General features: G+C 47.0%; 1 pseudogene; it reads right to left on the bottom strand.

Moving 5' to 3' along the window:
- Nucleotides 1–23,510, bottom strand: part of LOC129785703 (hydrocephalus-inducing protein homolog) — a 67,663-nt pseudogene that overhangs the window by 7,556 nt on the left and 36,597 nt on the right.

Here is a 23,510-nt window from a genome sequence, read left to right as displayed (position 1 = left end):
TCAAGTCCCTGGTTATCCCGTGATTCCTGGTGTGACTCTCCTGTTAGGATAGACCGGTGCTTGTTGTTTATCTCTTTTCAGTGTGAATGAGAGGTAATGGAGAAGCTCAGGGAGGAGTGAGTTGTGACTGAAGTTGCTTTTTCCATGGATGGCACAGCTTGCTTCCTTGGCAATGGGCAGTGCCGTTGGTGCTGAAGAGCTGTCTCTACCTGTGAGGAGCTCTCTCACCTGCCCCCAAACCAGCCCCAACTCTTTCTCACTGATCAGTGTGCACCCAGACAGAGCATTTATTCTGAAAATTCAGTCTGTAAAATCCCCCATTAACTCCACGAACATTCCCCCAGTTTTCAATATATGAAAGTAGGGCATTGTCATGTAAGGAAAAGAAAGGATGAGACCGGGCACTACAACATGATGCATTGCACTCTAATGCAGTTTCTCTAGGCAGGACCCTTAAGGCATCTCCTGTTTCTGGGCAACCAGACTGAGCACATGACAACTCGGCCCACCTCACTGCAGGCAAACCTGATGCTTCCTTAGAAATGAGCAGGAACTGTGTCTCACCTTACCTAACAAACGGGGACATCACATCCACACTGCCTTTGATTACGGCCCACAAAGCCTGACATCACTCCAGCTCTGACACTTGCTTTCCACAACGGAAAACCAGTGGTACAACCACACTGGGTGAGGGGGTGGCTGTTCTGCAGAGGCAGGACACCAGCCCGCAGCTTGGTCTGGAGCGGACACCAGCTCTGCCAGAAGACACCTCCCATGCCCTGCTTACCAAGTGCTATTTGAATAAAGACAGGGAGGAAAACCACCCGCAGACACAGCAGATAGTTCCTCTGTGCCCAGCAGCAGTGACCATTGCCCACCGCCAGCAATTACTCCGGCAGGGAGGCGGGGGTGGGGCACAGAAAGGACATGCACCGACTGACCCACTGCACAGCCCCAAATGGGACCGAAGTCACCAGATGCAGACAACAGCCAGCAGCACAGTGACAAGAAGCAAAACTACAATAGCTGCCTTCAGCTGAAAAGGCCTTGTTAATGAAATCAGATTAAAGTAGGATGAACCTCCTATTACACAACCGCATTTCTGCCGGTGCGTTTCTTGTGGGTCTATTTATTCAAAAGGAAGCAGAGAAGTGGCCGAGTGGTGATGCAGGGAGAGGGGGAAGTGGCTCAGGGAAAGTATTGAGATTTCCTAGAAAGTCCACGAACCGCATGAAACCACAGAGGCATCCTGGGCACAGAATGATCATGGCCCTTCAATCAATCCCCAATTGATTTCACATGTAAACTTTAGATCATCTCAGTACAAAGCCTTTTCTCTGAGACTCGAGATGGAGAATCAGAATCTGCATTTCAGTGGAGATGCTCTGGGTGCTCAGCCACCGGCTCCGTCAGTGGAGCAGTGCTTCGGCTGGGGAAGGAGAAGGAGCCCACATCTCTGGAGACATCACTGCCCAAACCAATGCCGAGCTACTGCCTGGGCTTATTACCAGGCAGGTGATAACGAGGAGCCCTCACAGCACAAATTAACAGCTCACACTAAAGGTCAAGTGGGTAAGTGGTGTCCTCGCCTTGCAACAGGAACGTTCACCCTGAGCAGCCACAGGCTAGCGTGTGGCTCCAACGCCCTTCTCCTGCAGCCCCATCCCCTGGGCCCTTCTGGGACAAGGGCTTTCACCATCATTCTGCCGCCAAGGATTGGGAGGTTGGGGCTGAGCAGGCTCTGAGGGCACCAGGAAAATACTGACTTTCTATTCCTTTGGTCCTGTTTGATCTCACGGCAGCAAAATACCACCTGAGCAAGCGGCAGCCCTGGTTCTAACACCCTGAAGGCTGCTGTGGAGGAACACAAGTGACAGACGCTCCCAAAGCGCTTCATTTCAGTAAGGCACAGACCTCCCCACCAGCGGTCCAAGCCCAGGGCACACTCACCAAAGGAGACGTCGCCGAATGGAGGGAAGGTACATGGAAAGGGAAAGTCGGTCCGATGACACAGCCCCTGTAAGGACAAAGGCAGAGGAGGAACTGGCTTGGTTAAAAAGAACTGCAAAGTGTTCGGCTTTCGTTACCACCGGGACGGATAGAAGCTGGTCTCAGCAGCACGGTGGGTTTCAAATCAACCCGTCACCCCTGCGCTCGGCACAGCATCCCTGTGCACAGGAGGCAGCCAAAGCAACGTGGTCAGCAGGTGGCAGCTGCTGAGGTGGCTCAGGGCACCAGGGCAGGCAGGGTACACCCCCAGGTTGCTGCTGGCCCAGTGAAGGACCCTGAACAAGTGATGGCTCTGTGCCTCAGTTTCCCCACCTGTCATGTGACGGGCAGAGCTGTCCATGCAGAAGCAGGTTCATTGTAACTAGCCCTCTCAGCCACAGGTTCCCTGCTTTGGTATCTCTCTGCTGGAACTGGCCTTTCCATGGGCTATATGGACATCTTCCTCAGACCTTATTCCACACTACCATTATGCGTGCAGGATTTTGAGGCACGAATCCACAGGAGCCCCAGACATCTACTGAGAAACGCAGCACAAGTTCTACACAGTGGATGGCGGAATCTTGGAGGAAAGTATCAGCTTGTCACCAGTGCACCGGCTGACACATCCAAGAGCAAGACTGTTTGCACCACCAAACATGAGTGTCCTGAAGCCACCACACCAGCCCGCCCATCCCTAAATTCAGAGAGGTTCCAAACTCCCAAACTCACCAACATCCACTGAAATCAGCACTTGAAGCTGCACAACATTCATTAATTTCATGGTTGATGCCAATCAATGCCAGCTCTGCCTCTTGCTGAAAAAAACAAATACAGATCAAGGAGCACAGTGACCCGTGCCTCCTAGTTTTATTCACAGGACTGCCACCGGGTCTCTCGTACACATGAACAGACCCCAGCCTCCCGCAGGAGGGACCTGCACTCACCCGTGGTGTCCCAGTTCCAGCATCCCTTTCTAAAGAGCAAAAGAACAAGCGTTCAGGACCTCGTCAGGTCTGTTTCCAAGCAAAGAGTGATCACCTATGGTTTGGGCATCTTCTGACTGCACAATCAAAAAGCACTCAAAATCTGACTTTCAGGAGTTTCAATCCCATGCTAATTCTCGATTCCTGGAGCTGAATCCGTTCCTGAGAACAAGTTAGGTAGCAAATCCCTTCTGGCAATGAGGTTCCCTCTCCAAGGACCTCACGTAATCAGACTTAACCTGCCAAGCCCCAGCATCCTACTCTGGATGGAGCAAAGGGAGCAGACATGCTTTCCGTAATAGCACTTGCCAAAAGACAATAGAAAACTGCCTCCAAACCAGCCACAACTGGGTCTCACACTGGGAAACTGCCAAGGGTGAGCCTTGCAGCGAGGGGGGAAATAACTGCCGTTTCTGCTGAGCACACAGGAGCTGTGCTCAAGGAAGTCAGACCTGAAGGACTGCCCAGAGGGCTCGGCCAAGCAGCCAGCCCAGAGCCCTGTGCGCTACAGCCGGTAACAGCGCAGCTTGCAAGAGAACGGGGGAAGAGGGCAGTCTTTATGGCAACAGCCACATCTTCCAATAGTGCTTCTGAAGGGAGATCGGGGTCCTCGCAGAGCAGGAAGGAGCACAAGGTAGGAGAGGAACCACCTGCACTCCCACCGCTGTTCCTTCCTCTGCAGCCCCGTGTCCCACCAGCCAGCTCATCTCCACTCAAAAGAACTGGGAGTTTTTCCCTCCCTGGAGAACTAAATCCAGTGCACAACCCCCCCCTGAAGAGGGAGGCTCGGCTTGCCCCGGTGGGTGGGCATCTCAAAAGCATTTGAAACAAACAGCTTGAGTTGTGGGGCTGGAGAATGAGAGATAAGGGCTGGACAGGGGTCCTTGGAACAAAGGCAAGACAGAAAGCAAGGAGGCAGATGCCATCTCGAGGAGAGGAGTCTGCAGTGGGAATTACTGTGGAGGCACCCCCCAGGCTCCTGTAACCCTCCTCACCTGACGGTCAAGGTCACGGGCTCAGGGGACCCATCCACACTGAACCGGAATCCTTCTGTGAACTGCCCCAGGGCGGTGGAACTGAAGGAGATCTGGATGACTTGGAGGACATCTGGTGAAATGATGCCCTCCTGGGGGTGGAAGGAGAAGCAGGAGCCCAGAGCCGTCCCTGGAGGGACCAAGCTGAAGGGGGCATCGATGACTCCTTTGTTAAACAGGATCACCTGCAGCAGCAAGAAAGCAAAATGGAAATACATGAGGAATCTTCTTTCCTTACAGAAGGCTGATTTGTTTTCTAATTAAACTTCTACAAAAGGCAGAAGATGCTGTGTGCTGCTGCTTGGCTGAAGCCAAAGAAAACACAACAGGACAGTTTCTGCCTTTGGGTTTTTGCATGCAAAAAACCCCAGTGATAACTTCACATAAACAGAGTCACTCTGGGTTTATTCCACTGACACAGAGCAGTCCGCTTGGACTTGCAGGGCTGAGGATGTGCTCAGCATCACCAAGGCGATGCAGACCTGCCCCAAAGAGCAGCAAAGGGCGGTCGCAGCATTACAGCGAATCGTCACCTAACTGCTCCCGCTCCAGATGAGCCCAGTCCTGCCAAGGGCAAAACACATTCAGCTCCCGTTACAGCCAGCAAGTTTACTGGATGTAGAAAATACCTTGGGACAGCCCCATAACCAGCTTCAGCAGCACTCCCCGACTCTGCTAGGGTACGTCAGTGAGGCGCATTTTGTTCTTTTCTTTGATCTGAGAGTCTCTTTGTCTTTGCTCAACCAGACATGTCAAGAAAGGATGAGAGGGAGGGGCATAGCAGCTCCACCTGCTCTAAAGAATCTCTTTCATAAATATTCACAGCCATCATCTACTAATTTACCATTATTTACTGCTCCAACAAGCTACACAATCCTGCAGCATTTGCTGAGATTCAGCAAGAAATGCCCACACCTGCCTGTGAGTATCAGCACACTGGTGGTCACCAAACCTACCCAAAGCAAAGCTCTACAGTTTCCGAAGGCTGCAGGTGAAATCCGGCCATTTCTGTGGACTTATCTACCTGCTTGGCAGTTATTTTCCCTAAGTTTTGTCCTCGCAAAACCTGTCAGAAAAACTGAGACAGAAGCAGAGGTACAGCCCTTGTTTTTTTAATTTTGCAGCTGCTGTTGAAAACATTCCTGTATTCAAATTCTGCACTGGTAACTTGGAAACTACTCATATGTTTTACACCTTAATTACAAATTGCACTTAGGGATCCTACACTGAAGTTTACCTCCAGTCTGGCTACTTAATACAGCACTTGGAGTATCATCTACTTATTCACATTTTCTCCAGTAATGAAACCAACACATTGATATATATAGAATCAATAAAGAATCAGCATTAAAAAATGCATACATACAGTGCACAATATTTTGGCAAGAAAACACCTTAACGTGTCCTTCCCTGCAACAGTCAAGCTTTTGAAAGTGTCTGGCACCATGTACTGCCTCATTTTCTACCGCCTCCAGTTGCTGTATCTTGGGGGTTTTTTTGGTTGGTTTTTTTTTGAGAAAACTTGCCGCCATCGGCGGGGGGAGGCAAATACCCAGAAAGCTCCTTTGCTTCATTTCCAGAACTGCCCTGCTCTGTTCATAGAGCCAGAGGGGCACCAGGTCTGAAGGGTGGCAGGAGGCTGGTCAGCAGGGACAGCGCTCCCGGTGCCTGCGCGGGCAGCTCTGCGCGGGGAGGCTGCCCGGCTTCCCTCCGGCGCCAGGATCCAGCAAGTTGCGCTTCACTGAAAGGTGTTTGCAACGGACTCGAGTCGGAACACAACCCCTTTGTTCCAGCTGCTTTTTAACCGCCAGGGTACCAGGGCGCAGTGCATCTAGGGCTGAAACAAAAGCCTCTGGATCCTGACCTTTTTGACCCGGTGTTGCTATCATGTGTCAAGGGCTGGATTTTCTGCATGAAGCCTCCCAGCTGGTCTCAAAGGGAGGTTGCCAAAACACAGGGATCGGGGCTTTGTGGACAACATACACACCTTTCAGACCCCATCAAAACTATCCAGATTCTGCAAAAACTCCCACATTTAACTTACATCAAATAATGCGTGCACATAACTGCCTGTGTTGCCAGAAATCCAGCAGGTGCACAAAGCTCACTGCTGCCCCAGGGGCCATCAGGATCCACCCCAACCCCAGCAAGCCCCACTGCTCACCTCGTAGCTGGGGGCTGACGCAACAAAAACCTTCCCGATGTCCAGCTGGTCAAAGCTGAAGCGCAGCTGGGGCCCTATGCCGCTCCCTTTGATGCGCAGGGGCAGCCTGGTCTCACGGCCTGGGGAGAGGTTGCCATGTCAGTACAGAATTCCTTCGGTTCGCCTGGATTTTCCAGGCAGCCTCAGAGCCAGTCCCCGACTCCGGGCTGGGTGGCACCAGCACTAGATGCTCCGCGAGAAGATACGGGACCCTTCTCTTCCCTCAGCAGATCAACTTTGCGGCTGGTTTCTAACTTCTGACGGAGCCCTTGGGCTGGTTTGTAACTTAGCAATCAGTTTGCACCCTCAGAAAGTGATGCTGCGTATAAAACATGATTTCTGAATTCCTTCCCATGCACTTAAACGAGCTTTGAAATCCATTCAGAGAAGGCACAAAGCTCACAAAACAGAGCCGGAGAGAAAAATCTGCTGTCTGTATCGCTGCAATCGGAGACGACCGCACGGGAGCTGAGAAGTATGAGCCCAAGCAAGGCAGAGCAGCCTGCTGACAGCGATACCCCAGCAGCCTGCTGACAGCGACACGCGCACCCGAGCGCTGCCTCAAGCAGGCAGAGCATCTCAGCCACCACCTGCGCCTAACGTAGGGCTCCGTACCGGGGTGCTCCAGGGCTCACCGCCTGCAGCAGCGCCTTGTTAAGATGGGGCTTTACGGTCTCCAGAGAGCAGCACTCACCTGTTCCCACCATCAAACCAAGAGCTCAGCTTTGTAAAGACGCCCCACCTGAAGCATACTGAGCAGTTACGGAAAACCAGCCTCCTCGCTACTGAAACCAGATAAGCTCTAAGTGTACTGCTAACACACATACCCCTTGCTGCAAAGGCAACTGAGACCACAAGGCTTACAGCTGAACTCCAGGATGCTGAGTTTCTTCCTTAAGTCTGCTAAGATGGCATAGTGCAGGATCTTTCAGTCTGAAGCCTTTCTTGAACCACTGGAGCAGCCTAAAGTGCCTGAATTCTAGCTCAGATTTTGGCTTAGGTCCCCCTGCTGTTATAGATTTGCTAATAAGTTAAGATTGATTGACTTTATTTGATTGATTATTTGATTTTATAAAATCAATCATGTAATAGAAATGTAAGAGGATAAGAAAATATATTTTAATGAAACTTATAGTTATAGTAAAAAGCGGCTATAGAAAACCCTCTGTACAGCCCCGTACCAAGGCCGGAGGAATTGGTCAGAATCACCTAGTAGGAATGTTTAGAACTTAGATAACAGACTTAAGATTTGAGATGATTGTTTATATGTAACCTAGGAGGATGTACTAAAATGTCAAAATGAGAATTTATGTGAACTGGGAAGAGTCGAGTGAAGCAACCCATAGTTGCTGGCCAAGAAACAGTTACCTCAAGTGGCAGGTAATTCCGGCAGGGGGAGATCGAGACCACCGACTCACATACCACCTACCCAAATCGTACCCCAGACCCATTTCCGGACCCTTCTAACCTTTACTGCGCAGAATCGGGTACGAGAGTATGTTAATGATTTATGGGAAATCTTACGATTATGCATGGATATTTAATGAATATGTATGAATGAGTTCTATATAAGGTGTATGATTTTGAACCATGGTGTGCGTCGATCGTGAGGGGACTCGCTCACGCACCCGGCCGTCCATAAAGAAATGTCTGCTTATCTACATCACATTGGTGTCGATAAGCTCTTCATTCCGAGATTTCGGTAACAGTTTTGGCGACCCAGATGGGACCTCGCTGAAGGAGACCGGAGGAGTCGGGGACCTGATCGGTTCCAGCCGGCACCGAGGATTTCTCGGGGATACCCATCGATCCCCGATCCGTAAGGCTCTTCGCGACGTTCCCTGGATTTTGGTAAGACACTTCTTCTTGTAATTGTAGTAAGTGGGTAGGAGTCCCACTATAATAAGTGTATGGTAAGGAGTGGGTTGGAGACCCACCAGTGGGTTTGAGTCTCACTGAGTAAGTCTGCCTGTCAGACGCGGTGAAAGCTGCGCAGGCTTGGACTATAAGGATCCTTGTGGAAGAGGAAGCCTAGGCGCCTGCCCGTAAGACATAAGCGAAAGCTATTGCAGGGTTGGACAAAAGTGGAAACAAGAGAACCTACATGCTCTAGTGTTCTCTAAGGTAGTGCCTCTAACAAGAAGTTAGGAGGGGTTTTTCTTCTGATACAGAATTGTTTATTGTGTCTGTGTATCGAGAAGAAAATTAAGAAGTGTATAATATTGTGTTTTATGTCTTTGTTTAAAGTAACAATTGTGGAAAAGTGTGAGTGTGGCTGTAAGGGTGAGACGTGCAATTAAGCACGAAAGCGAGTGTGGAGCGTGGATCCGCGGATCGGGGAGACAGAGTTGAATAATTGTGTATTGTACTGTGAGTGATTATACCATGGCATCTAAGTTAACTCGGTTGTTTAAAAGTAAAAGCATGCGTAATCTTGCTGTAAATGATAAAATCCCGAAAAATTCTCCATTGGGATGTTTATTGGCACATTGGGGAGATTTATATGAGGATTTGCCAAAAAGCCAGATGATTGAGTATTGTAATAATTGGTGGCCTCTGTATACATTGGAAAATCAGGAAAAGTGGCCCATAAATGGAACACTGAATTATAATACTATTCTGCAGTTAATGTTATACTGTAAAAGGGAAGGGAAATGGAGTGAAATGCCATATGTGGATTTGTTCTTTTACCTGAGACAGAGAAAAGACTGGCAGGATGAATGCAAGTTAACTGATGGAGATAATTTTGTGATGGCTGTAACTGCTGATAACAAGAAAGTAAAAAGGTGTTGCTCAACTTGTGAGATCGGGAAAGGTTGTTTAAAGAAAAAGATTGTCACTGAGAGTGATGATGGACCAGAATTAGATATATCCCCTCTTAGGAGAGAAAGGAATCAGGGTCGAGAATCTAGGGCACGAGAACAGGCGATTGAACCGAATAGCAGTGGAACAGGAGATGTGGAAGAGAGATTATCGGAGATTGTAATTCATACTCCTGTTTCACGGAGAACTCGGCAACAGACACAGACTATAGCTCCCCTGCGACGGGGAGTTGGTAGTGATGGACCGGTCTAGTGAAAGTACCTTTTACAGCTATGGATTTGATGACTTGGAAGCAGGCAGCAGGAAATTATAGAGAAGATCCTGAAAAAGTGGGCAAGGTGGCAGATACTATAACTAGAACACAGAATCCAGACTGGAATGATTTACAGGTGATCCTGGATAATGTGTTAGATGATACAGAGAAGCAAATGGTATTAAAAGCTGGTAAAGCTCAGGCAGAGTTGGATGTGATGAGTGGAATTACAGGTGGAACAATAGAACAGAATTTTCCATCTGGGGATCCGCAGTGGGATCCAAATAATGTAACACATAGAGAAAGACTGAGACGGTATCAGAAATGGGTTTTATATGGGATTAGACATGCCATGCCTAAATCTCTGAATCGGTCTAAATTATATGAAGTAAGACAAGATAAAAATGAATCTCCCTCAGCATTTTGGGAACGATTAAAGGAAGCTGCCAGAAAACATACTGATTTGAGAGTGGAAACAGAGGCAGCACAAATGCAACTGGCTTTGATTTTTATGGGGCAATCGGCACCAGATATAAGGAAAAAACTCCAGAAACTGGAGGGAGAGAATTCAAGGAGTTTGAATACAATGCTGGAAGTCGCATGGAGGGTATATAACAACAGAGAAAGAGAAGAAAGAAAATCAAGGAGAACAGATTTATTGGCAGTAATGACAGGAACGGTAGACAGAGGAAGGGGCAGAGGAAGAGGACGAGGATTTAATGGGAGGGGAGGTTGTATGCACTGTGGCCATCGGAAATTTAATACCCCCTTAGGAGTAAATCAGTGTGCTTTGTGTAGAGAGGAAGGACATTGGAAAAAGGATTGCCCTAGAAACAAGAGTGTTTCTCACGACCTTGCCAAGATAATGATTTTAGACGACTGAAGGGGACCGGAGGGGAACCCAGCTGAACCTCTGGTTAAAATTTAGCTGGGAGATAAAGAAGTTAAATTTTTAGTAGATACAGGAGCGACATTTTCGGTATTAAATACATGTAAAGGAAAAATAGGAACAAAACCAGCCAATATAATAGGAGCAACAGGGAAAGAAGAAAACCAGGCCATTCCTACAACACCTAGATTTGAAATTTGGAAATAAGATAATTACACATGAATTTTTGTATGTACCAGGATGTCCGATACCCTTGTTAGGAAGAGATTTGTTGTCTAAATTAAATGCACAAATTGTTTTTGATGAAGGAGAACTTTTCTTGAAAATACCCGAGTCAAAAACGGGAGAAATCTTGATGATACAAGAAAGAGTAAAGGAACAAGAAATTCCACCGGAGGTGGATTTGGCAGTGATCCCTACTGTATGGGAAACAGATATTCCTGGTAAATCGAAACTAGCAGAGCCTGTTAAAATAGATTTGAAGGAAGGCGCAGGAACAGTGAGAATTAAACAATATCCAATCAAACCGGAAGTGAGACAGGAATTGAAGAAATTGAGTGATAAATTTTTGGAGTATAACATTTTGGAAGAATGTGAATCTGAGTATAAGACTCCTATTTTACCAGTCAGAAAACCCTCGGGTGAATATAGGCTGGTACAAGATTTGAGAGCAGTAAATCAACTAGTTAAGGATATTTATCCTGTAGTAGCAAATCCTTATACACTGTTAACAGCATTGAGGGACACTTATCGACGGTTTACAGTGCTTGATTTAAAAGATGCTTTCTTTTGTATACCTTTGGAAAAAGAAAGCAGAAAACTGTTTGCTTTTGAATGGGAAAATCCTCAAACCGGGCGAAAGATGCAGTTGACATGGACTAGATTACCCCAAGGATTTAAAAACAGTCCAACTATCTTTGGAAATCAATTAGCAAAGGAACTTGAAATGTGGAAACAGGATAAATCAAGACCTGGGCATTTACTTTTACAATATGTGGATGACATATTGATTGCTACAGAAGAAAGACTTACCTGTATACAGGTGACTATCGACCTCTTGAATTTCCTGGGACTAAATGGATACAAAGTGTCCAGGAAGAAAGCCCAGACAGCCTGCCAGACTGTGATATATCTGGGCTTTGAGATTTCAAAAGGACAACGACAATTAGGAAAAGATCGCAAAGAAGCTATTTGTGGTATACCTGAGCCGAGAAACATTCATGAACTCAGAGCATTTTTGGGAATGAGAGGGTGGTGTCGCCTTTGGATCATGAACTATGGGCTAATAGCTAAACCGCTGTACGAGGCCCAAAAGAACCCTCCCTTTGTATGGGGCCCACAACAACAAAAGGCTTTTGTAGAGTTGAAGCGTGCCTTAATGTCTGCACCTGCCTTGGGACTGCCGGATCTAACCAAAGATTTCCAGCTGTTTGTACATGAAAGGCAACACCTTGCACTGGGAGTGTTAACTCAGAAGATAGGAAGCTGGAAACGACCAGTCGGATATTTCTCTAAACAACTGGACACAGTGAGTAGAGGGTGGCCAAACCGCCTTCGAGCAGTGGCAGCAACAGTGATGCTCATACAAGAAGCTCGGAAATGGACTTTGGGAAGAACAATAACAGTCTATGTCCCACACACGGTGATAACTGTCCTAGAACAGAAGGGGGGACACTGGCTGTCTCCCAGCCGAATGATGAAGTACCAGGTAGTACTGACTGAACAGGATGATGTGATTCTAAAGACAACTAACCTGGTAAATCCTGCAGTATTTTTAAGTTCCATACAGGAAGAAGGACGACTGGAACATGATTGCTTGGCTGCCATCGAGTATGTTTATTCCAGTCGTGAAGATCTGAAGGATGTGCCATTGGAGCGACCAGACTGGGAACTGTATACTGATGGAAGCAGCTTCATGGAACAAGGAGTCCGATACGCCGGATATGCGGTAACAACAGAGACTACAGTTATAGAAGCAGGAGCATTGGCGAGTACCACATCAGCCCAAAAGGCAGAACTCATCGCTTTAATTCGAGCCTTAGAGATAAGCAAAGACAAGAAAGTAAGTATCTGGACTGATTCAAAATATGCCTTTGGGGTAGCGCATGTCCATGGAGCTTTGTGGAAAGAGAGGGGGTTATTGTCCTCTCAAGGATCAAACATTAAGCATCAAACAGAGATTTTATGATTATTGCAAGCAGTTCAAAAGCCAGATCAAGTAGCAATCATGCACTGTAAGGCACACCAGATTGGGAATACAAAAGTAATAGCTGGGAATAATTTAGCTGATAGAACAGCAAAAAAGGTAGCAAAGAAACAAGCATTGCAAATGGCAATAATTCCTTCTAAAACAGTAACCCTTCCTAGGGAAAACCCGAGATATTCAGAGGAAGATGACAAATTGAGTCCGTTATTAAATGCTAAGAAAAACTTAGCGGGATGGTGGGTAACCCCTAATGGACAGGTAGTAATTCCACCTCTTGTGATGAGAGAGATAATTCAAACGAGACATCAGGAATGTCACTGGGGAGCAGAAGCCTTAGTAACATCTTTACGAAAACAAGTAATATCAGTTAAGATGTTGGGAATAGCTAAAATGGTAACTGCAAAGTGTGAAGTATGTTTGAAAAATAATCCAATGATTAAGAAAAAGGTTCAAATGGGTAGACTGAAATCTGGTGTAGAACCTGGAGATGATTGGCAAGTAGATTTTTCAGAGCTACCCAGACAAAATGGGTACCGGTACATCCTGGTAGGGGTTGATACTTTTACAGGATGGCCAGAAGCCCTTCCCTGTCGCACCACACAAGCAAAAGAAGTGGTGAAGTGGTTATTACAAGAAATAATTCCGAGATTTGGAGTTCCTATTGGAATTTCTTCTGACAGAGGTCCACACTTTGTTGCTGAAGTAGTCCAAAGTGTTAGCAAAGTATTGGGTATTAATTGTGACCTACATTTATCTTGGAGACCCCAATCTAGTGGGAAAGTGGAAAGGATGAATCAAACTTTGAAACGACAAATAAGTAAAATTTGTCAAGAAACCAGTCTAAAGTGGCCTCAGGCGCTTCCATTGGCATTATTACGTATCAGGGTACAGCCAAAGAGTGGAACCTCACTCAGTCCTTATGAATTATTATATGGAAAACCATATGAGTCTCCAGAACCAAATCCAAACGTACATGTAAAAGGAAAGCAGGATGTATATAACTATTTGCTTTCTCTAGGAAAAACTCCGGCTGCAATTCGGAGTGCAGTAATTTGGAATAGACCTTTATCCCTGGAAAATTCAGTGCATGATTTCCAACCAGGAGATTATGTCTATGTGAAGACCTGGACCTCTGAACCTTTACAGGAACGTTGGAAAGCACCTTTCCAAGTACTGTTAACCACTTTTACGGCTCTCAAGATAGCAGAATCGGATGCTTGGATCCATTATACTCGAGTGAAGAAAGCACCTATTCCATGGAAGATTATCAACCGTGACCCAAAGACTTTAAATTTGACTTTGAAAAATGTCTAATTTTTCATATCAGGTTATGATCGTTCTTTGGATTCCATTTGGGTTGGTAGTGTTGGCAGGATCATGGGCTGACTTGGTGGACAGGAATGAAAGACAAATAGAGACAGAACAAGTGATTGAAATTCCCAAACAAACGGCTGAGGAAAATTTGATGGTAGGATTGATTAAAGGATTTGCCAATTTACAAAATGTTTTGCAGATCACTGCTTGTTTACCAATACCGAGGGCAGTAGGTGAATCTATTCCATGGGGAATCTTAACCATGAATCTGACCAAATTAGAATATGAGACAATGGATTGTAAACAAGAACCTAGGGAAACTTGGGAATTGCAAAAGGTTAAAGTTGGGGAAGAATCACCAGTATATTCAACCATTTGGGAATGTAAAGGATGATTTGTAGCTAAACCGGGATTATATGGAGATTTAGGGAACAAGGGATGGTGTTACTAGCCTAAAATGGCTACAACAAACACCAGTGTATGGATAACCGAGACAAAATGTGAGAAAAAGAATCGAACCCTACAGGAAAAGGAAATAGTTTGGGATTCGGTTTGGTCTATGACCTTATATTCCCATTTTCAGTATATGGCAAAAACTCCTTGGTGTTTTACCTGGGATGGAAAAGTGTTTTCAGTATTACCCTGGGTCAATGATAGATCAACTTCATTGGGAGAAAAGGAGAATAAAATAGTGCCATGGTGGAAATGTGAAAAAGTGTATGATTGTAGCAATGCAGACTTAATAATTCAAAGAATCCCTCCTTTGGCTGCCGCTTTAAAATATGGTTGTTTTTGTCGAGGTCTTAAGAATACTCTCAATCTATCTAGCGCCTATATACCCAGAAGAGGAATTATGTTTAGTTGTAGAAAATCTACTATTCAAAGTCCAGGACATTTAATTTGGGCATTGAGTGATGGAACCTGGACAACTCATCTACCATTAGATGGTAAAGTGAAACAAATAACTTTAGGCGTGCCAACATTGTGTCCGATTTGGAAGAAATCACCGTTTAGAGGATCTCTAGAAAATTTAGAACTGAAACGAACAAAGAGATCTGAGACAAATGATGATACTTGGAATGAACCATCTACAGGAGTGAAAATTGGCTGGGCAATTGAATCACTTTTAAATCCTATAGCATCATATAGAAACAGAGCATGGCTTTATAAGTTAACTGGTCAAGTGGAAAAATTAGCAAACGTTACCAAAAAGGGGTTTAAGGAATTGAATATACAATTACAGGCGACCTCTAGAATGACTTTACAAAATAGAATGGCACTAGATATGCTCCTACTTAAAGAACATGGAGTATGTGGATATCTCAAAGATAAGCTGGACCACTGTTGCATCCCCATTTCAAACATCACACAAGATGTCAAACATGATTTGGATTTATTAGATAAAATTGAAAAAGAAACAGAATCAATTCAAGAAGATATGTCAGAAGACTGGTTAGGGAAAATTTTTAACAAATTAGGAAGGAACTTGAGCTCTTGGATACAATCCCTAATCAAAACTTTGTTTCTGTTACTGATTGTCTTTTTGATGATCATGTTGGTATATGCATGTTTGAAGAAGCAGTTTACCAACAGAATTGCAATCAATCGTATGATCATGAGAGAAGTACCAACCAGTCCACCAAGGTATAGCCCACCACCAAAATATGTTGAAACAAATGATATGTAAATAATGTGAAAGCATTGAAATAATGATTTTCAACACTTTCAAAGGGGGGAAATGTTATAGATTTGCTAATAAGTTAAGATTGATTGACTTTATTTGATTGATTATTTGATTTTATAAAATCAATCATGTAATAGAAATATAAGAGGATGGGGAAATGTTATAGATTTGCTAATAAGTTAAGATTGACTTTATTTGATTGATTATTTGATTTTATAAAATCAATCATGTAATAGAAATATAAGAGGATAAGAAAATATTTTTTAATGAAACTTATAGTTATAGTAAAAAGCGGCTATAGAAAATCCTCTGTACAGCCCCGTACCAAGGCCGGAGGAATTGGTCAGAATCACCTAGTAGGAATGTTTAGAACTTAGATAACAGACTTAAGATTTGAGATGATTGTTTATATGTAACCTAGGAGGATGTACTAAAATGTCAAAATGAGAATTTATGTGAACTGGGAAGAGTCGAGTGAAGCAACCCATAGCTGCCGGCCAAGAAACAGTTACCTCAAGTGGCAGGTAATTCTGGCAGGGGGAGATCGAGACCACCGACTCACATACCACCTACCCAAATCGTACCCCAGACCCATTTCCGGACCTTTCTAACCTTTACTGCGCAGAATCGGGTACGAGAGTATGTTAATGATTTATGGGAAATCTTACGATTATGCATGGATATTTAATGAATATGTATGAATGAGTTCTATATAAGGTGTATGATTTTGAACCATGGTGTGCGTCGATCGTGAGGGGACTCACTCACGCACCCGGCCGTCCATAAAGAAATGTCTGCTTATCTACATCACATTGGTGTCGGTAAGTTCTTCATTCCGAGATTTCGGTAACACTGCCATCCCATTCTACTCTTGTACGGAAAGCGAGTAGCACAAGGAGCAGAAGGTAGCCCCAGAAGTTGTACACAACCGTCACTGTGGCTTTTGTGCAAAACTATTCCTCTATCCTTTGAGCTCCTTTTGTGTGACACCCACCATTAACTAAAGCTTAGGGACTGAAAGTTGATTTCTTTTTTTATAAAAGTCTGCTGCTTAGTCATTCCAGAATGTCCAAACCAACTTCTTATTGCAAAGAGCAGCCCACGTGTGACTAGATCACAACTCGGAAAAAACCCTCCTGGAACAGCCTTTTCAGTGATCCCTGACTTTGGGCTTGCAACCGTGGCACGGGGATGTTTGATCACGTCCAAAGCCAGAAAGGAAGAGCTAGGGAGCTTGTGCTGAATTCAGTGGTTTTTCAGTGGATCCAGCCGAAGCCCAGCTGACAGCAGAGATGAGTTACACTTCACAGCTCAGGCACGCATCGGAGGGCTGTGTACTTCTATTGCACAGACACCCGAAAAAAGGCAGTACTGGGTGCTCGCTGCTCAGAAGATTTTTCCATCTTGCATCACATGTGGCCTAATTTTCATTAAAAACTTGATGTTCTAAACCATCAAAGCTCTTAGGAAATGACAAAGATTTCCAAGGGACAAGTTTTGCCCATAATCATGGGTGAGGCATGCCCCACGGCCACTATCATCAAAAAAAATCAGTGGCCATTCTTTCCCTTCTGCAGCAGGCCCTCAGCCTCTCCTGGAAGGTCTGCGGAAGCTATCCTTTCTTCTGCCCCTACATTGATGCTGGAACTTTAGGAAACCCTGGGAGTTTTACGCTCTCTCCTTCCAGGTGAACCTCAGAGAGTGCTCTCCTGAAAGGAGGAGGAGCAGAGTAAAATACAGACCATTCAGGACAGCCGAGAGAAAAAGAAAGAAAAAAGAGAGTATGTCCCGCTCCTCGCTAGCAGCTGGGGCTTCCAGGAGCACCCAGCCGCTGGCCAAGGCCTGGGTGCCCCAGGCTGGGACCGTGTGATGCTCCCACCACAGCATGTCCCAGAGCACATGGACCAGGGCATGGAGGGGCCGCAGCCTCCTTGTCCTCAGTCCCAAAGCCACACCTGGTTCTGTGGAGTGAGAATTCGGATCTCAGTCGGGTTAACACCTTGGCACATCATGGAGGGATTACAGCTCGGCATTCAAAGAAACAGGGGTGTGGGTGGCCCAACAGCACAGAACTGTTTCCCAAGTCCCTAACTTCTGCTGCTTTCTGGCACTCGTTTTTTTGCCCACGGAACGTCCCCAGGTTTTGAGCTTGGTTTTGAACGTGATTCTCAACCAACCACATCAACACAGAGATCCAGCTTTACACGATGTAGGACACGGAAAGTGAAGGAGGGATCAGCACTTAGGATTTTGCTTCTCCCTGCAAAAGCGGCTTAGAAATGGGTTTTGGAAGAAATCAGATGTAACCCAGTACATTTCCATATCCAGAAAAAAACAACAAAAAAAGAATTTTAGGTGATTGAGCCCCCCCACCACGTGCTTCCTTCCAGCACTCAAGAGCCATGGCTTTATTTGCATGAATAACTAAGAAAGTTCATTTTGAGCTTAAACAAAACAAATTTCAAACCACTTCTTAACCGCTGGCTTTGCAAGTTGCACAGTGCTGATGAGTTCTGTAAATCACCTGGTCCAGAAGCGTTCGGCTAAGCGATTTATGGAGGCAACTGCAAAAACACACATGGAGGCCAGCCACTTCCCCGTGGGGCTCGAGATCCAACTGCAATTTCACAGTGCTGCACTAGGGCAAAGCTTCTAAATATTCCCTGCAAGGGGCACACGCTGTCTGCAAATCGTCCTCCAAAGGGATCTGTGACTGGCATGCAAATGCACGAGGAAGGCAGTCACACTGCTCAGAGTCGCCAAGAAGCAAAATTAATGACTCCCTAGTTAAAGATCACGGGTTTCTTCTTTAAACTCTTTTTGCACCCTGGGACAGTCTCCACCCTGACGATACAGCGGCTCAGCTCTGTTTTGTGAGGGATGGGGGGTAGGTGACCTCCTTGAGGTCCTCTCCCAAGGGGCCCATGGAAGAGTTCAGATCTCCTGAGGGACCACGAGGGTTTTTCCAGAGCAGGCTCCTCTTTCTAAACACCGATCGCTTGCCCAGCTCTATTTCCTGTAACTCCCAGGTTGCACGTAAGTAATTTTCCTATTTCTCTGCCACAACAACAACAAAAGCTCTCCAGGCACAACCCCTGGAGATCCCTGCAGCAAAGTGATGGACAGCCCCACCACCACAGCAAAAATCCCAGGGCCAGGAGCACAGCGCTGAGCCAGGATTCCCTTGGGAGCAACTTTTTAAATCAACCCTTTCCTTCCACAGCTCTAACAACTGCAGCTGGCGGCCAGGAAGGCGGTTTGTTAACACGAGCCCTGGTTAATTACTGTAGGTGGCATTTGCCAAGTAAACCCTGCGCAATTACCGTATCAATAAAAAGCTGTTTCATGGCCTTTGTATCTGCCAGCTTGGAGCAGTAAGGAATGGCTCGAAGCAGCTGGGTTAGTGATCTCAGCACCCTCCAGAACGGGAGCCTGGCTGCTGGGGACCACGGGCCTCGCACCTCCTTCCTCTTAGATGGGGAAAACCAGAGTGTTCCCTGGATGGAAATCTGACAGGGACCTCCCACTCCTGAAAAACACCTCAAGCAGCACCACACGGACGGAGAGGAAGGACAAGGTAACCTGAACCACGGAGCTTGCTGCAAGCATTCCCTGCCCCGTGCCAGCACAGCAAGGCCATCACCTCTGTAAGGGCAAAGGCGGCATAACTCGGTGGGTCAGTGATAACCGCTCCCAGAAAAAGACCTGACAGCACTTCTGTCAGCCGGGAGGAGCATAAAGCTTGTCTAGCAGGCTGCTCGCACTCTGACTTCTGGGGAGGGTGCTCACCCTGCTGAGGACAGCGAGCCCTGTAACACGCGACCCAGATGAAGCATAGACTTGAGCCACGAGGTGACGATTCCCACGCAGGGACAGCAGCACACGTGTGGCACGTTCACAGACACCCTGCGCTCAGCAGGGCTCAGCCACTACGGTCTGGCAGCGCCTGGAGAGCGGGAGGTGACCCAGGGGCAGGGAGCACGTTTCACTCAGCTCCTACCGCCTCAGGAGCCCGATGGTGCATCCACGTAATAAAGGCTCATCCTGGAGGTCTATAGGGGCTTAGTGCTCGTCCACCAAAGCTCTTCTGCGAGTACCTCTCTGCCTTTACAAACACCTTGCAGCACAACGAATGCATGGTATGAAAGCTCGCTGCTTTGGCTGCTCTGGGATCAGCGGTCGGAGCCAGGCGCGCTAAGCCCTGGCTCTGCACAGACCAGCTGGGAGCCACAGGGACAGCAGGAAGGTGCTGGCACTGCCCTGCTGACCACCGGCTCTTCCTAGGAATTCCGTGGGAACCAACTGGGCTGGAAGAGTATTTGTGCCTCGCCTTTGCTGTGGGTAGCAGGAGGAGGAGAAAGGAGCTGTACCTGAGATGTCGCAGCAGACTGTTGATACACTCTGGCTTCTCGGGGTTTGAAGATCACGTAAATTTCAACTGAAGAATTTGGCCAGACATCTCCCTCCTAAGACAGGAGACAACAAACCATTTACCTTCAAACGTTACGTTTCTTGTTTTCAACCACAGCCCTGTAAGCCTTTATTTAGAGCATCAATGATGAGCAAGGAGCAAACAACACTTACAAAATGTGTAAGACTTTGGAAGCAGCTGTGAAAAAAATTAAGTCCCTTACCTTTACTAGCACCCGGTAAAGGCTTGCCTTTTTTTTTTTTTTTTTTAATTAGGGCTATAATAAAGGAACTAAACTGGCTGGCTTCAGCATATCAAGGATCTCTTCAGAAGTGCCAGCTGACCTAAAGAAAAGATACGGTTTCCCTCCAAACCTTCCCTTATATCCCTGTGTCACTACAGCCATGTGAACACGTCTTCTCAGATCAGAAGAGATTTAGCAAGTCAAATGGATTTTTCCATTCTTAGTTACAAAGATAGAAAGAAAGAAAACCATGCCTGCCTTCATCATTGCAGAAGAGATCTGTAAACCAGCTCACAAACAAAGGCAAGGTCCCGTCAGGGCTGGCTACCCCGGCCAGGGCTCACTGTCCAAGCCTCCCTCTGCTTGCAGGCAACAACTGGCAGAAGAGGAATATCAGGGCTTTGCAATCTGCTCCAGCTGCCTGCAGGTCTCCACAGGGGGTATGAGACATTGCCCATGACACAAAGCCCTAGTTGTCCTGGCCTCCTCCCGTTCCTGCATCACCGCTGCTGTCGGAAGCGGAACCGGAGCTGGGTCAGTGCCCACGTGGCATTTCTCTGACACGAGAATGTGATCCTGGCTCAAAATAACCCAAACCGAACACCAAAATGGTGAACTTCCGCTGCACAAAAAAAATCCAGCTTCAGCAAGAACCTGGGAGAACCCTGCAAGCGTAAATCTTCAAACAGCGAGGGAGTGGCGATGGGTCCCTGCAGGTGTTATTCCCAGCGGCCGAGGCCCCAGCGGGATGATTTGCCCAACACCACCGAGACCACGGTGATTGCTGCAGTGTTGCTGGCATCTCTCTGTACGCTGTATAACTCACCAGATGTCCTGCCATGCTCCAGGAAGCCAGTCAGTGGTGCAGTAAGATCCTGGTAAGGGACATATCTCCCTACATCCAGGGTGCTGCTGGATCCCAAGGCACAGTCAGATGAGACTGCTCTAAGGCATCAGAGGAGACAAGCCTACGGACGAGCAACACAACCCATCCATTCATATGCACCCGCACAGCTCTCTGCAACAATCCTAACGCAGCATTATTGATGGAGCCTTGCACTCATATCCTCACTCCCAAGAAAACCTGCACCAGCAGTTAACAGACTCAAACCTCTTGAGCTTCTGACATGAAATCACCATTCTCCAGGATTCAACGTATTTGGACAGAAACTTCAGGCAGTACGTCCACAATCAGCTTCCCTGTATTGTCAGTGAAGCTGCACGCCAGACTGTTTGACTCAAAGGGAGAGGGCAAGAAGAAATCATCAGTTACACATTATTCTACTATTCTGTGGCTAAAAAAAAAATTGTGAAGGACATGACTGTTTTGGGAAACCTTTGTCATTTCTCCCTTCATTACTGCTGTATGTCAGACCATAAAACTGGAAAATATTGTGACCTATTTCTCCTGGGAAATGAAAATAGGCTGTTGGAAAGGTTCCTCACATTCCTGCTACCCCACGGGGAAGAAAGAATTGCTGGTTAAAAGGATACACTTCACTACTCACCCTTGCGGGCTACTGCTACATAGGCGTACCAGCCCTAGGACACGGCAGGAGCCAGCGGTCTGCCGCGGCTAGCATATTCTCCGTAAGATGGCAGTTGAGTCAGATCATGGAAAACTACCGTGGATGCTTGCCAGGACAGAAATGCAACTATGCAGTGCTGTGAACACGATATTGCAACACTGCTGGCTTAATGTCAGCCTCAGGCAGGCTGCAGCTGGCAGGTGGCATAAAATACAGACGGTGGATGTATGATGATCCAGCACAAAAACTCCTGCTGTTGTGCCCTGGCTTTGCTACAGCATATGCCAACGTGATACCCGAGGGGACGGCACACCATGACTCACCGCTACAGAAGTGACCTCAATAAGGAGACCAACCATAAATAGATGCAGATCCTATTTCCCCTCCCTCAGCCCCTAAATAATGCGAATCTCCTCAACCTCCACCAGCCTGAAAAGGAAAAAGCTGGTCTTGGAAAGTGGGGCACCACCAACTGTCGGCCTGCTTTGTTTGGTGGAGGGAGAAGGTGATCCATGGAAAGGAAATCACTGCTCAAAGCACACCAAAACCCCCAAAGGCAGAGCTGGCAACACAAGTACTGAAGTGACTCCCCAAAGTGCATCCTGTTAGTTCAGGGCACTCAGGGAAAAGGCAGCGCCAAAGCCAGTATCTGCCCCTTCCCATCAATAACCGAACCCACAGCGAGCGGAGGGATGGACCATAGCTCCCACTGGAGATGGCGCCTTCTGCCAAAAACCAAAGTGCTCTGCAGTCCCCTCTCATTTGGATGGGGACCAGCTGGGCACCTCAGCTGAGGTGGACGTTTGCAGGAACAAATATCGCTGTTATCTCCTGGCCCAACCTCTGCACCAACAGCAGTAGCACTTGCGTAACCTGCACATCTTGAAGACCACCTCCATCGGCTCAGAGCTGACACGTGGCACTGAGGAGTCGCTACCAGGCAATGACAAGACAGTGATGACTTGTCAAGGTAAGAGCAATGATTACAAATCCTTTTCCTCCCTTTCCTCTGGTTTCCATTTCCAAGGAGTCAGCTCCCACGTGTCTGTACTGTGACTTACAGCTAAGCTGTGGTGGGGAAGGTGCAGCAAAAAGCAAGGACTTTGTCCTTTGAGAGCCACCTGGGCTTCTACCACAGATGCTTCTGCTGACATACCATGCGTCTTTGCAAAAATAAATCAACTTCGAGATGCACTCAGGAAGTCAGAGTTACAGAACAGCTTGTTTCCCACAGGCTTGGACGGCTGCTCAAAACGTTCATGGTCACAGGCTGACTGCAAAACCGCTCCTCCTCTTTTCTCTTATTATTTTCATCAGCAAGTTAACCTTATACAGGCTGAAACAGCCTGCTGCAGCTTCCACTGAGAGCAACCCCTGGCAGCTAACGGCCCGCTTACACAGCAAAGCTGCTGCACAAACCCTGCAAAGCCACCCTGCCCAGAGAGCCTTTCCAAGGCTATCGTCCCTCCAGCGGCCTCCTAACCTCTGGGAACCTCCAGCCACTTGTTCCAAGGGTTTGATTCTTTCTATAGGGTGCTCCCAGGCACCACAGGTGATAGGTGGGAAGAGCAGCCGCCGCTTTTGGCCAGAAGGTCCGAGGCAGCAAGGTCCCAGCTCTGGTGGGGCCCCTCCAGCAGATTTACACGGCGCTGCAAGAAGGGTCTCTGTCCACGCTAGAAGTTACGGGACTCTCACCGGGGAGAAGGTTGTGGAAGTCAGCAGCAGTGGATTTTTAGATTTTACATTTGATAGGAAAAAAGACTAACATTTGATGTGAAGACACCCATACGCCAGGGGGGAAGACAGACATCAGCAAAACTATGAATGTGAACCCCATTGTTCCACAAATCATGGAATTAATGGAAATCTAAAGATTGATAACGCTGAACAGGATAGGAGGGGAACGACTCCTGTAGTATCCCACTTACACCCAGTCCTAAGCCAACTG

This window comes from Falco peregrinus, chromosome 14, assembly GCF_023634155.1.
Source record: "Falco peregrinus isolate bFalPer1 chromosome 14, bFalPer1.pri, whole genome shotgun sequence".
Lineage (NCBI taxonomy): Eukaryota > Metazoa > Chordata > Aves > Falconiformes > Falconidae > Falco > Falco peregrinus.
The sequence above is the reverse complement of the archived record's forward strand: the minus strand, read 5'-3'. Positions and strand labels throughout refer to the sequence as shown.